Here is a 14,300-nt window from a genome sequence, read left to right as displayed (position 1 = left end):
GAAAGGTATATTGTTATTTGGGGCAATATGAAAACACATTTTCTCAAATTCATTAACCTTATAATCTCACGTTACTTACACCTATACTTATTGTCAGGTACAAGAATCTCATAGGATAATTTCAGTGAAGAAGGGAAGAACTGACCAACTTATTTAAACTGTACGTTCTCTTTATTACACACACAAGCATGTGCGCTCACACACACACAAACCCACACATGTGTACAGACGTACACATGTACACTTAAACACAAATGGCACAAATGTGTGCCAGGCACCTATGCCCGCTCTCTAGCCACTCTCAGTGCTAGACTACTTGCTGAGACTTGTTCGTGACACCACTGCTTGTCTTACTCTGGAACTTGTGGTAAATTTCCCCGAGTATAGCTAGAACCAGTACTTTGGACTAAATGTTCCCCTCCACATTTGAAGTTCAATCTTGGATCTCTGTTCATTTTCTTTCATGGTGTCCTACCATTGAAAATCCCTCACTACAATGGTTTTGGTTCCACGTTGCTTCTAGAATATGCATTTCAGTAGTGTCCACACCAAGATATCCTTAAGCAAGATCATGACACTGAATAATGGGGAAGAGAAGGAGAAAGGGAACAGACAGGGAGAAGTATTTATATGTAACCCAGGGAAGGGTAACATAAATGCTTCTGCTTTCACAACACTTCCAATAATGATTAGCACTTCATGACGCATCAAGAATTAGAAATGTCATCATCGTAAAAGTCATGGTTAACAATTATTGAATTCTATGCTACCATTGTAATCAACAATTTAAAAAATTAATTCATTCTCACAAGAACTTCATGAATTTGATCCTATAATTGTATCCATTTTACGGATGAAGAAACTAAGAAAAGTAACATATTCAAAGTCCTACAGGTTGCAACTAATGGAATCCACAGAGAGAGTCTGATATCAGAACCTGAAATTTTGACTCTCTACGGTTCATAATCCAATAGGTAGAAATAAATGCTATTAACATTCAGGCATTTCTAATTTCAATCTTTACTTAAAACAAGGTTGTATATATTTAGATATCATAAGATTCAGATCACACTATATAGTATGTTGTATATATTATTTTACAAACTATTTTCACTCAATGTTTTTATTGTGAACATTTTCAAAAGAAATTAAATGTTTATTTTATGGACCAAATAGTATTCTGTAAGGATTTATGGCAGAGGTTCCCAAATTTTCTCAGTTTTATGCAGCTCTTAGTGCCTCAGTATTTATTTTTTCACAGAACCTCTAATAAATAGTTCTATTTATTAAAAAGTTAGAAGCAAATAATTTAATGAGCATTTATATCCTAATAATATTAACCTTAATAGACATTTATATCATTAATATATAGTAGTATGGTCCTTAAGAAGCATTTGTATCTTAATTCCATTTGAAAAATCATGCACATAATACGGAAGAAAAATGTATTCCTAAATAACCATAATCACAGATGGGATGTCTGCACCTTTGGGCACTTCCTGCTTTTCTTTTCTTTTCTTTTTTTTTTTTTAATTAAAAAAAATGTTTATTTATTTTTGAGAAAGAGAGCATGAAAGGGGAAGGGGCAGAAAGAGAGGGAGACACAGAATCTGAAGCAGGCTCCAGGCTCCGAGCTGTCAGCACAGAGCCCAATATGGGGCCCAAACCCACGAACTGCGAGATCATGACCTGAGCTGAAGTCCGACACCCAGCTGACTGAGATGCCCAGGCACCCCTGGGCATTTCCTGCTTTTCAAACCTTGAAATTATATTGGACACGCCCACTCTCATTTCCTTTTCCACACTGGTTTTCACACAGTGCTTATTTTACTCCCTAGAACTGCCAAAAACCTAGCTTTGTAAGGGAACAATTGTCACTGAAAAAATTATAGCCCATCGTAATGTTGAAACTTAATTATATGAAACTAGCAAATCATCCAGTATCTGATAGACATCAAATATTCTGCTTCTCTCTAAAATTTATAATGACCTATGGAAACCCTGGGGGTTTACTAAAGCATTCCAGTATGTCTCTTACAAATTACATACTTATGTGGAAATACCCATCATTAATTTGCTCATCGTTTTGGTTTTGTGACTTAGACAAGGCTCAGGAGATAGTTTCTCCCTGCTTGATATAACCTCAGTTGGAGATGCTCAAATGAAATTGGAGGGTCACCTTGAAGATGGCTCACTCTCATGGCTAGGAAGTTGATTCTGTCTTTAGTTAGGAGTTTAAGAGGGATGCTCATATTGGGGATCCCAGTTGTCTGTCATATGGGCTTTTCAATATGGCTGCAGGGGCTTCCTCACTGCTTGGTGGTGATTTTATATATATATATATATATATATATATATATATATATATATATATATACACATATATATATGTGTGTGTGTGTGTGTGTGTGTGTATATATGGCTATATTATAAGGTATTATAGATGATAGATGATAGATATAGGTCTAGGTCTAGATGTAGATATAGATATAGATACAGATGTAGATATACATATAGATAGATAGATAATGAGGAATTGGCTCATGTTATTATGAAGACTGAAAAGTCCCAAGATCTTCATAAGGCGAGCTAGAGACCCAAGAGCACTGATGACATAGTTCCTGAGTCCAGAGACCTGAGAACAAGTAGAGCCAATGGTATAAGTTTCAATGTGAGTCACAGTCTGAATTCAAAGACACTAAATGTTGGAGTCCCAGCCTGAAGATAGGCAGAGAGAGTAAATTTCCCCTTCCGCAGGCTCTTTTCAAACCTTCAGTTGACTAGATGAGGCCTGCCTACAATGAGGAGAGTAATCAGCTTTCCTCAAGTACACTGACTTAAACATTAATCTCATCCAGAAAAAAACCTCCTGGACATACTCTAAATATGTTTAACCTAAATCTCTGAGCACCTCGTAGTCCAGTCAAGTTGACGTCAAATGAACCATCGCACTTATTTTTTCATAATTAAAAATTGCAGTTAATGTCCTAATATATAAATATTTGGTCTTAGTCTCATTATTTGGTCTTAAGGTCAATTCCAGAAGAAAATTCCCTCTATTATAGGATCTAAAAACCTATCTTTTTTTACATTTTGTCGAATTACCTCTAGCAGGGTGAGTGCCCATTCTTTCACATCATCAGCAGCACCTGGTTATTTCTCATTTACTTTATAATCTTCATTCCCCTTGTCCAATGATCTATAAGTAGTAATACTTGGGATAAATAACTTGAGATATATAAGGAAAAAATATGATTTCTGGAAAAGGAATAAGCCAATATTTTACAATGAGAAGTATGTATTTTGTATTTTGTTGTAGCAAGAACTATAGATTCTATTTCCAGTAGCTGAGTTGTCATCCTTGTGGTCTAGTTGGCTTGCTCCCCTTTACTACCAAGCTTTTCTGTGTTCCCCTGTCAGTCTTTTAAAATTTTTTGAAATGTTTATTTATTTTTGAGAGAGACAGAGACAGAGCACAAACAGGGGAAAGGCAGAGAGACAGGGAGACACAGAATTCGAAGCAGGTTCGAGGCTCAAGCTTCAGGCTCTGAGCTGTCAGCACAGAGACTGGTGCAGGGCTCAAACCCAGGAACCGTGGGATCATCACCTAAGCGGAAGCTGGAAGCTTAACTGACTGAGCCACCCAAGTTCGCCTCCCCTGTCAGTCTTTAACAAAGTTTCTTGCTCCATAGTTTTTTATCCCATGTTAGTGTCTATTTCATTTCAGAGCTACTACTAATATATTCATAGTGAGTTTAAGAGTTAAGTTTAAATGAAATCTTTAACATCTTAATAAAGCCCTCTTTCTTCCTTTATGCCCTGTGAAGCTCTTTAGGTTTTGTGTTTTGTTTTCGTAAAAGCATCTCTTCTCTGATGGAGGACTTCTCAGGAATCTTCGCTTTGTGTTGGAATTAATATTATCTCCTATGTGGCAGTGACAGACATGGGCGCATCCCCAGGCATGGGTTGGGGAAAGCAATTTCTCATCCCATTTCTGAGAAAGTTGACCTGTTGGGAAGTAACTTGGCACTTCTGCTATCACATCATTAAACATCTTCCTAGCAGCAAAAGTTTAGGGATAATTGACTCTATCTAGTTCAAAATAAATTTTATCCAGGGGCGCCTGAGTAGCTCAGTTGGTTGAGCATCCAGCTCTTGATTTCTGCTGGGTCATGATCCCAGGGTCACATGAAGCCTGCTTGAGATTTTCTCTCCTTCCCTCTGCCCTTCTCACCCACTTGTGCTCTCCCTCTCTAAAATAAAAATTAAAAAAAATATATAAAAAATAAAAATAAATTTTATCTAGACTTCACTTATCCTAAGTTGTATTATTAAACTCAATACATACAAATTAACAAGTGTAATAGCCAAATCCATGTAGGGACTTCAGGTTTTGTCTCAATTTTTGAGTATAATATCTAACTTTGGTCTGTGACTTTTAAAAAGCAGCTTGCCAAAGGCACTTAGGTGGCTCAGTCAGTTAAGAGTTGGACTCTAGATTTCAACTCAGGTCATGATCTCACAGTTCTCACAGTTCCTGAGTTCGAGCCCCATGTCTGGCTCTGCACTGGCAGTGTGGAAGGTTCTCTCTGCCCATTGCCAGCTCTCTCTCCCTCTCTCTCTCTCTCTCTCTCTCTCTCAAAATAAATAAATAAATAAACTAAAAAAAAAGCAGCCTTCCAAAATTAACAGTGACCATAAATTTGTAAAAAATGCTTTCAGTCTTTTGTTTTACTAAGATATTAGATAATTATGGCTGCATTTTGCATAACACAAGAAAGCAATTAAATGTTCTCTCAGCAAATTCAAGTGCCAAAGATTAAGTTATGAAACAGGAAGAATGATATGACTTACTGTTCTCAACTCCACCCACATGTCGAGCTTCTTTTAATGATTGCCTAACATGATTGTCACCAGAGTTTTTTCTTTTTTGGCCTTCTAAAGTTTAGTGGGGCTGTTATAATTGACATCTATGTAACTGTAGGGGAAAGATTCCTTTCCTCAAGAGATTGATTTTTTTTTCTATTTTTCATCAGCTGTTTTCTTACCTGAGGTTCTTTAAAATCTGTCAATCTAAAATAAGCAAATAAACAAACAGGCTTATCAAATTATATAAACACCAAAAAGGATGGATACCTAATAAAGAGGAATCATTTCTGGAATGTATTATAAGGTCTTTATAAACTAAGTCTTTAATTATTCCCAGATCTAATTAATAAACAGAATACAAGCTAATATTTGAATCCCAATTTCTATAAACAGAATTTCTCTGGTCCTTTCTATTATAAGTGCATTGTGTGAAAAGTAATTATTTCTTTTTGAATTTTTATTTATGTGGAAAAATGACTAAATAAACTCCTCCTACAAATAAAAAGAAACAAAACATCATTTTAAAAGATTTTGACCAGTTTTCATATGTATGTAATTTCACTACTAGGAATTAATAAAGATCACTCCTAATAATGCCTGTGTTTGATCACTAGAAAAGAAGTAATTTACACTCAATTTGTCCTCCTCTGTTTGGCTTATTAACCATATCAAGTTAACTTTAATTGCTGTTTCCAAAAGGTCACTTACCACTTTGTAATCAAATATCCTATTCATTCTCAACCAATACAATATGAATCTATCTGTCCCTGGAAATGTGACTAGGTTCCAGTTGTTTTTCTGGAATTAAAATGTGCTATACTGAGATTTTTGCTTCAATAAAAATGAAACAAATGCCTAAAAATAAACCTTAAAGAATGAGTTTTTTAAATTTAGCTGAGAGAAGAAAAACAGTGATATACAAGTATTTATCGTAATGATTAAAATCTAAGAAAATGACATTTTTTTGTTTGTTATTGAAAATGAGTAGCAAATAGATATAATAAATAAACATTAAAAATACTACTAAATAAATTAAAACAATATTAATTTTTAATATTCAGCAAAAAGTAGATACTTTCATAATATGCATTTAAATTTATTGATTAATTTATTACTCATGTAGGTATCCATGAATAAAAGTATGGGTGATTTGGTTAAACTTATGTTTTAAGTTCTAAAAAGATGGTGTGGTATTTACAGATTAAGTCATATGTATTAAAATGCTTAAAAAGGAGTTAGTATTGCGTAGCAATAAATGACATAAACTTTGGAGCACAGAATCTCACTTCAAGTTCCCCTTCACCACTAACCAGCTCTAAGATCATTATCATTCATGTAACCTTGCTGAAATTCAGTTTTTTCATTAGTAAAGTACATATAGCAATTGTAATCTTGAAGAGTGATAGGATAAAACTATAAAATGCATATAAAGTGCTTAGCACCATGCTTCCCTCATATTTGGGAATCAATTATAGGTAATAATAATTACAATTATTAATACAGATGAAAAGTAACACATGTAATAGAGAAATATAGATTGAGATGGCAGATAATTAACAGAGACTGGAGTCTTCTCTTATTTAAAGACATACAGAAAGTAAAAGAATTGCAATGAGAATAGGAATAAAGGATAAATGTTAACCACATAACTAGAATCAATGAAGAACTTTACTATCTGCAGTAAACAGAGGAACAGTAAACAACAAATTCACGGCAAATGTAAAGTTTATAAAACAATGTTACTAAAAAAACGAAAGTAGATCAAGATCAGACTCACTCCTACTTTCAGAGCAAGGATTGGGCTGTATAACATACACCAACCACCATGAATGTGCACTTTTTCACCACAGGCAACCTGTTTTCTGAAGTAACCAGGAATGTGTTCCTTCTCTTCTCCTCTCAGTAAGAACCTTACTATGTCAATGTAAAAATATATACAGTCTATATTTAATCCCTTCTACTAAATGGAAGAGACAAGTGGCTCAATGCCTAACTTCAGGAATAAAAGTTTTAGCCACTCTTGGTATTGTTGTTCTTATCAGTTTCTTAAGGAATGATGTGGAAAGTCATCTCACAGATGAGGTGGGCAGTGATAGTTTCTGTGCTTGACTGTGCTTGAACTATGTGCTTGCTCTTGCCCAGTAATTGAACAATAAGAATAAGGCATTCTGATTTGATAGGCCCACCCAATTAGGATTTCAAAAAAATAACATCGGCTGCAACTAAAGCTCATAGCAAAAATTCTTTATAGTAAATAGAGGTTCTTTTGTCAGAAGAAGTAACTGAAAGTTACTGAATAGATGAAAACCAGATTTCACTCTAAGAGTTAGGGAATATCCATTATATTTAGCAATGTAGAGGTTCCTAGTGACCTTACAGTTACTAGATTTGAGGAAATAAAGACATAATGGATAGTACAGAAATAGAGACAAATTGACTGAGAGGTAAAACACCAGGTTGCAGCTAGAAGAAAAAAGGGATGAGATTTTTCTAATAAAAAAAAGACTCAAGCCAGTTTAAAAGTTAAAAAAGATCTATTTGAGAATAAGTAGTTAAAGGATTAGATCTAAAGGAGAAACTGATCCCCAGTAGAAGAGAGTTCCTCTTTTTAAGCAAGAAAGAACAGGATGGGTGCAGACATGGATAAGTTTGCATGTTGGTAGATCTAATGGCCTCTGTTTTCATTAAGAAGTATAAAGCAAGATGAGAGAAGATGTGTGGGGCTTCAGAAGTTTATGGAAAATGTAGATAGTTTGAAATGGTATGATTGATGATAAACACATGAATTATGCAAGGAATCATAGTAAGATTGCTAAGGGTGAACTGAGGCTGATAAGTGAGACTTCATAGGGTTACAGTGTCTACTTCTTTGCTGTGCGATTGTCCGCAGTTGTGTTTGACTGTCCTTGATAACAGGCAAAAACAAAAACTAAAACAAAAGGGAGAATTACATTCATCCAGGCTTAGATCTTTGACTGTTGGGGCAACAAAAGGAGAGGGTCAATCAAGTCTGTATGTTGCAGGAATGTTACATTTAAGTAGAGTTTTAAGATGGAGGAGACAGGAAGTAAGAAGGAAAAAAAGAGCGAATGAATGGAGAGTATTTTAATAAATAAATTAAATAAATAAATAAATAAATAAATAAATAAATAAATAAAACTATTTTAATAAATATAGCTAAAATAAAAACTATTTTAGCTATAATAATAAAGAGAAAAATTGAATAAAATAAACTAGAAGAACTGAAAAAGGAAAAGCTGAAATGCTCATGAAGCATATTCAAAAATAGTTCAAATTTGTATATTTTCAAATTCAATGAATGAAATGCTATTTTATGCCCAATAAATTGGTAAAAGAGTGAAATACAATACCCAGTGGTTGTAAATGAAAGCTTTAAATGAGTCCTTTCATATATTTGAAGTGGAAACAAATTGATACACTTCAGTTGAACAATTCACAATATGTTTAAAAACTTAGATATGATCCAACCTTGACCCAAATACTGAATATCTAAAACTATGTACTAAAGATGTGTGCAAGACTTTATTAATAAGGGTACCAATCAAATTTTACTGATAAAACCCAATGTTGCCACATATTTTAGAAAATTATTCTATAAACTAGGAAAATATTGGCGATAGATAGTCACAAATTGTATAAAAAAGATTAAGAATAGTTATTACCATTGTCTTACAAGATTATTTTCCTTTTTATATTTTTATTTTTCCTTTTATATTTCAATATTGCTGATCCTTTCATATTTGGATATAGTATTTTCAAAAAGAGAAATGATTAAAAGTGTCCTAGAATCATGGGAAATGGCTTAATTAATATTTAATTGTAATATATAGAGTAAAAGAACATTTGTTATAACATGTCTTTTAAAATATAAGAAAAGTATATTTAAAATACCACAGAGCAAGAAATCCTGCTACATGCTATTTAAAAGATACTCACCTAACAGCAAAAGAATACACATTATTCTCAAGTGAATGCAGAACTTTAGTATAGATCATATATTAGTTCATGGAATAAGTCTCAACAAATTTAAGAGGATCATAATCATACAAGGTATCTTTTTTGACTAAAGTGGAATGAAAATAGAAATCAGTAACAGTAAGAAAATGGTATTGTTCACAAATATGTAAAAACTAATTAGCATACTCTTGAATAACCACTAGATCAACAAAGAAATCAAAAGAGAATTTTAAAAATATTCAAATGAAATGAAAATGAAATACTCAAATGAAAATGAAAACACAATCTACCCCAACTTATGAAATGCAATAAAAGCAGCATAGTAGAGAAGTTTATAGCAATAAATGCTTACCTTAAAAAAATAAGATGTTCAATAAACAATCTAACTTTTCACTTCAAGGACTAGAAAAAGAAGAATAAAATGAAGCCAAATTAATAAAAGGAAGGAAACAGTACAGAACAGGGCAGATATAGAAAATAGGAAAATGATACAAAAAGTCAACAAAGTAAAGATTTGTGTGTGTGTGTGCATGTGTGTGCGTGTGTTTTAAAAATAAAACAAATCAACAAACCTTCACTTGACCAAGATAAAAAAGGGAGAAGACTCAAATAAAATCAGAAACAGAAAAGGAGACATTTTAGCACACACCTCAGAAATTAAAAGGATCCTAAGGGACAATTATGAACAATAATATGCAAACAAATTAGATAACCTAGAATAGAGATTGAGGTTGTAATCAAAATCTTCCAACAAAGAAAAGCCTATGAGCAGATAGCTTCATGGTTGAATTCTTAGAAACATTCAAGGGAGAATTAATATCAATCCTTTTTTCATTCTTACACAAAAAGTAGGCCAAATCCCTAATGAGCATAGATGCACAAATCCTCAATGAAGCACTAGTGCACCAAAATTCAACAATACATCAAAACAGTTACACACTGTGACCAAACGGGATTGATCTCTGGGATGCAATCTAAGTTTAACCCACATAAATCAATCAATGTGATACACCACATTAGCAGTGCAAAGATAAAGACCACATGATTATCTTAATAGATGCAGGCAACTGACAAAACCCAACATCCATTTATGATAAAAACTCTCAACAAAATAGTTTTTAAAGTAAATGTCCTTAACACAATAAAGACCATTTATGGAAAGCCCACAGCTAACATTAAATTCAATGAGTAAAAACTGAAAGCTTTTTCTCCAAGATCTGGTAGAAGTCAGGGTGACCACTCTCACCACTTCTATTCAACATAATACCGGAAGTTCTGGCAAGATCATTCAGGCAAGAGAAAGAAATAGAAAGCATACAAATCAGGAAAAAGCAAAGTTGTCCCTGTTTACAGATGAAATTATCCCATATGTAGAAAACCCTAAAGACCACATTAAAAAAATATTACAACTAATAAACAAATTCAGTAAAATTTCAAAAGACAAAATCAAAATTTAAAATCAAGGGGCACCTAGTTGGCTCAATTGGTAGAGCACGTGACTCTTGATTTGGGAGTAATGAGTTAAAGCTCCACGTTGAGCATAGAGCTTACTTTAAAAAGTAAAAATAAAATAAAAATCAGTTGCATTTATTCATATTAACAACAATCTATCAGAAATGAAATCAAGGAAACAATATATGGCACCTGGGTGGGTTGGTCAGTAAAGCGTCGCACTTTGGCTCAGATCATGAATTCATGGTTCATGCGTTTGAGCCCCACATCGAGCTCTGTGCAGACAGCTCTGAGCCTGGAGCCTACTTCAGATTTTGTGTCTCCCTCTCTCTCTCTCAAAAATAAATAAACTTTAAAAATTTTTAAAAAAGAAAACAATCTTATTTATGACAACATCAAAGAGAAAAAAAAATACTAGGAGTAAATTTAACCAAAGGGGGTGAAAGGCTTATACAGAAAACCTATAAAACATTGATGAAAGAAATTAAAGACATAAATAAATGGAAAGATATCCAATGTTCATGGATTGGAAGAGTTAACATTAAAATGTCCATATTATCCAAACCAATATACAATTCAATTAAAGGGATTCAATGCAATCCCTACCACAATTTTAGTGGAATTTTCACCAAAATAGAAAAAAAAAATAAATTTATATGGAACCACAAAGCAATTTTGAGAAAGAACAAACTTGGAAGTATCATACTTTTCATTTCATACTATATTACAAAGCTTTGGTAATCAAAACAGTATAGCATGAAAAGAGACAAATAGACCAACAGAATAAACAAAGAGTTCAGAATTAAACTTCTGCATGTACAGTTAACTGATTTTCAACAAAAATGCCAAGAATACACAATGTGGAAAGGAAATCTAATCAATAAATTTTGTTAGATATCAACATGCAAATGTTGCTGGATGTCAATATGCAAAAGAATAAGATTAAATCCTTATCCTATACCATACATAAAAATCAACTCAAAGTGGATTAAAAACTTAAAACTGAGACATGAAACCATAATACCTATAGAAGAAAACAGGGAAAGTATTCCTTGACATTGCATTGGCAATAATTTTTTAATATGTTGAAATATTGGTATTTCTAATACCCTGAAAATATACTATTTTTCTCAACATATAAAAGCACTTACAATTTTCTTAGAAAACGACGGTACGATTTTTTTAAAAACCAAAAATGAGGGACAGGAGACCAGCTTATGAAAATTCCTCATCTTCACTAATAAGTAAGGATATGCAAATTAAGCAATGATACTAATTTTTGTCTATTATGTTGGCAGGATTTCCAAAGAATTATAGATAGCTTCTAGTTTATATAAACAGAATATGTAAGAGAGTTGTTCATCAGTATATATATCTTCATCTATTCTAGTTGGTGTCACATTGTTCTCCCGAGTTATTGGGATAAATTTACAGTCTCACAATCAGTGTACAGGAGACACCATTATCACCAATAAGTGGTGTCAACAGGCTTCAAAATTTTTGTCAATTGCATGACTGTGGAATAATACTTTATTCATTTTTTAATTTGTATGATTCTGATTACGCGTGAGTTAGAGCATATTTTATGTTTATAAATTACCCTAATTTTCTATTTTGATTTGCCTATTTATATCCTTTGCTTACTTTGTGATTGTATTCGTAAGTTCTTTATTGATTTGAAATTGTCCTCTTTTTTATTCTTTTAAATTTTAATTCCAGTAGAGTTAGCATACAGTACTATATTAGTTTCAGGTATACAATATAATGATTCAACAATTCTATACATTATTCAGTGCTCATCATGATAAATGCACTCTTAATACCAAAATTGTGTATTTTTTATAACACAACTCATATCACCACACTGCAAAAGTTCCTGCAAAAGTACTCTAAAAGTCCCTGATTCAGTCACCCTAACAGTGGCTTACTGGACTCTACATAGCTTGTTTTTCCTTATTTCTCTGACATTTCTATTACTACTCTACTATGCACTGCCTTCCTCATTTCACTCCAGGCCATACCAGCTTCTTTATTTTCCTTGAATACACTGACAAGTTTCAACATCTAGAGCTTTTGCAAAATTTCTTCTGCCTAAAGAGTGGGTACATGAAAAACTAACTCCACACTTCTGCAAGTTTCACTTAAAATAAAGTTCTCAACATGGCCTTTTTTTCCCCTTTTTTAGAGATAGAGTGAGTGGGGGAGGGGCAGAGAGAGAGAGGGAGGGTCAGAGAGAGAGAGAGGGAGACAGAGAATCCCAAGCAGCATAGAGCCCACTGTCAGCATAGAGCCCACTGCAGAGCTCAAACTCACAAACCCTGAGATTTTGACCTGAGCTGAAACCAAGAGTCAGATGTTTTACCGACTGAGCCACCCAGGCACCCCTCAACATGGCCTATCTTAGCCATTAGACTTAAAATTGCAATTCAACTGTTTCCATAGTCCATTACTAGTTTTCTTTTATATTTTCCCACATAATATTTGTTATCTGTAGTATTTCTTACCTCAGTTGTGAACTCTCAAAAGGTGAAATCACTTTTTCCTTTTTTCACCAATATATCTCAAGAGCCTACAAAAGTGACTAACAACAGGTACTTAATATTTAACATTTAAAATAATAAAGAATTAAAGACTTAATCATGTGTCTACATGCTATCTTTTGCCTTCTACATGTGTTGTAAACTCTTCTATGCCTGCCTTGGTATGTTTAACTTTGTTCATGCTTCCTTTTGTACTATGTACAGTCTTTTTATATTGATGTAGTTAAATAATTGAAACTTATTTCTAAGGTTTTGTGTTTTTACATCCTGTGTCCAGAATCTGCCACCATGCCTGTTTAAAACTCTAATTTCTTACATCCTCCCTTAACATTTTAAAGGGTTTTTTTCAACATTTAATTATTATATATATATATATATATATATATACACACACATATATATATATATATATACATATAAAATCCATTTTAATTCATGTCTTCTATATTTTATATAATAACCAAATTTTGCTAGTAGAGTTGCTGAAGAATCCATCTTTTCTCCACTGAGTTCTTTCCACTGCTGTCATATATTGGTTTCTATATATGTGAGGGTCTGTGTCTTACCTCTGTATTTTGTCACATTTGTCTATTTTCCTATAACATGTAATCATGTTCTCTGCATATTATGACATATTCATTTTTCCCCTTCCTATATTTATGTATTTGTCCCTGTTGAATCTTGAGTACTTTCATGCATTATTTTGTGGATGCAGGGCATATATGTATACATACACTTCTATGCATATACATATGTAATATTTGACTATTACTTATAATACCAATATTATAAATTTTCAACCTAATATTTTTAACTAACAATTAGTTAAATTACTTCATTAAATTACCTCTTTAAATTCAGGATATTTTCCATGTATTTATTCTGTTAGACATAAGAGAAAGTACACAATGGTGTAATGAATAATCATTTTGTTTACAGTTCATAGCAAGTGCATATTATGCATTTGTCTTTCTGAAAATCACCGAAGAAGATTTGAGCAATTTAAACATGTGATATTACCCAATGATTAGAATCATATTATTTCTACTGTAAAGGAATACTAAGTGAAGGAATATGAAATCTCCTCAGAGAGGAGATATGATGAAATGGGAATATTGCATTTGTGATAATAATTCTTCTGAAATCATTATTTAAGAAATGTTTGCACACCAGTTGCTAAATGGATTATTGATTATAAGAGGACTTAAATGGTTTCAGAGCTAATCAATTGGTAATACATCCATATAATATTTACACAAGGACCACTGTTTTCAGGCTTAGGTTTTTCTAATTTAAAGAGAAATCAGGATCAAAGTTTCTGCTCGACATTTTTTTATACACATAAAGTGTATCAACTCCCACCCTATTAATAGCATAGCTGGTAGTTTATTAAATAAACTAAAGTACCTCTTTGATGCCAGAAAGTATGTTAGACCCTGAGTGCGCACCATGAGCAAAAGA

This window comes from Panthera leo, chromosome B2 (assembly GCF_018350215.1).
Source record: "Panthera leo isolate Ple1 chromosome B2, P.leo_Ple1_pat1.1, whole genome shotgun sequence".
Lineage (NCBI taxonomy): Eukaryota > Metazoa > Chordata > Mammalia > Carnivora > Felidae > Panthera > Panthera leo.
This window is presented reverse-complemented; position numbering follows the sequence as displayed.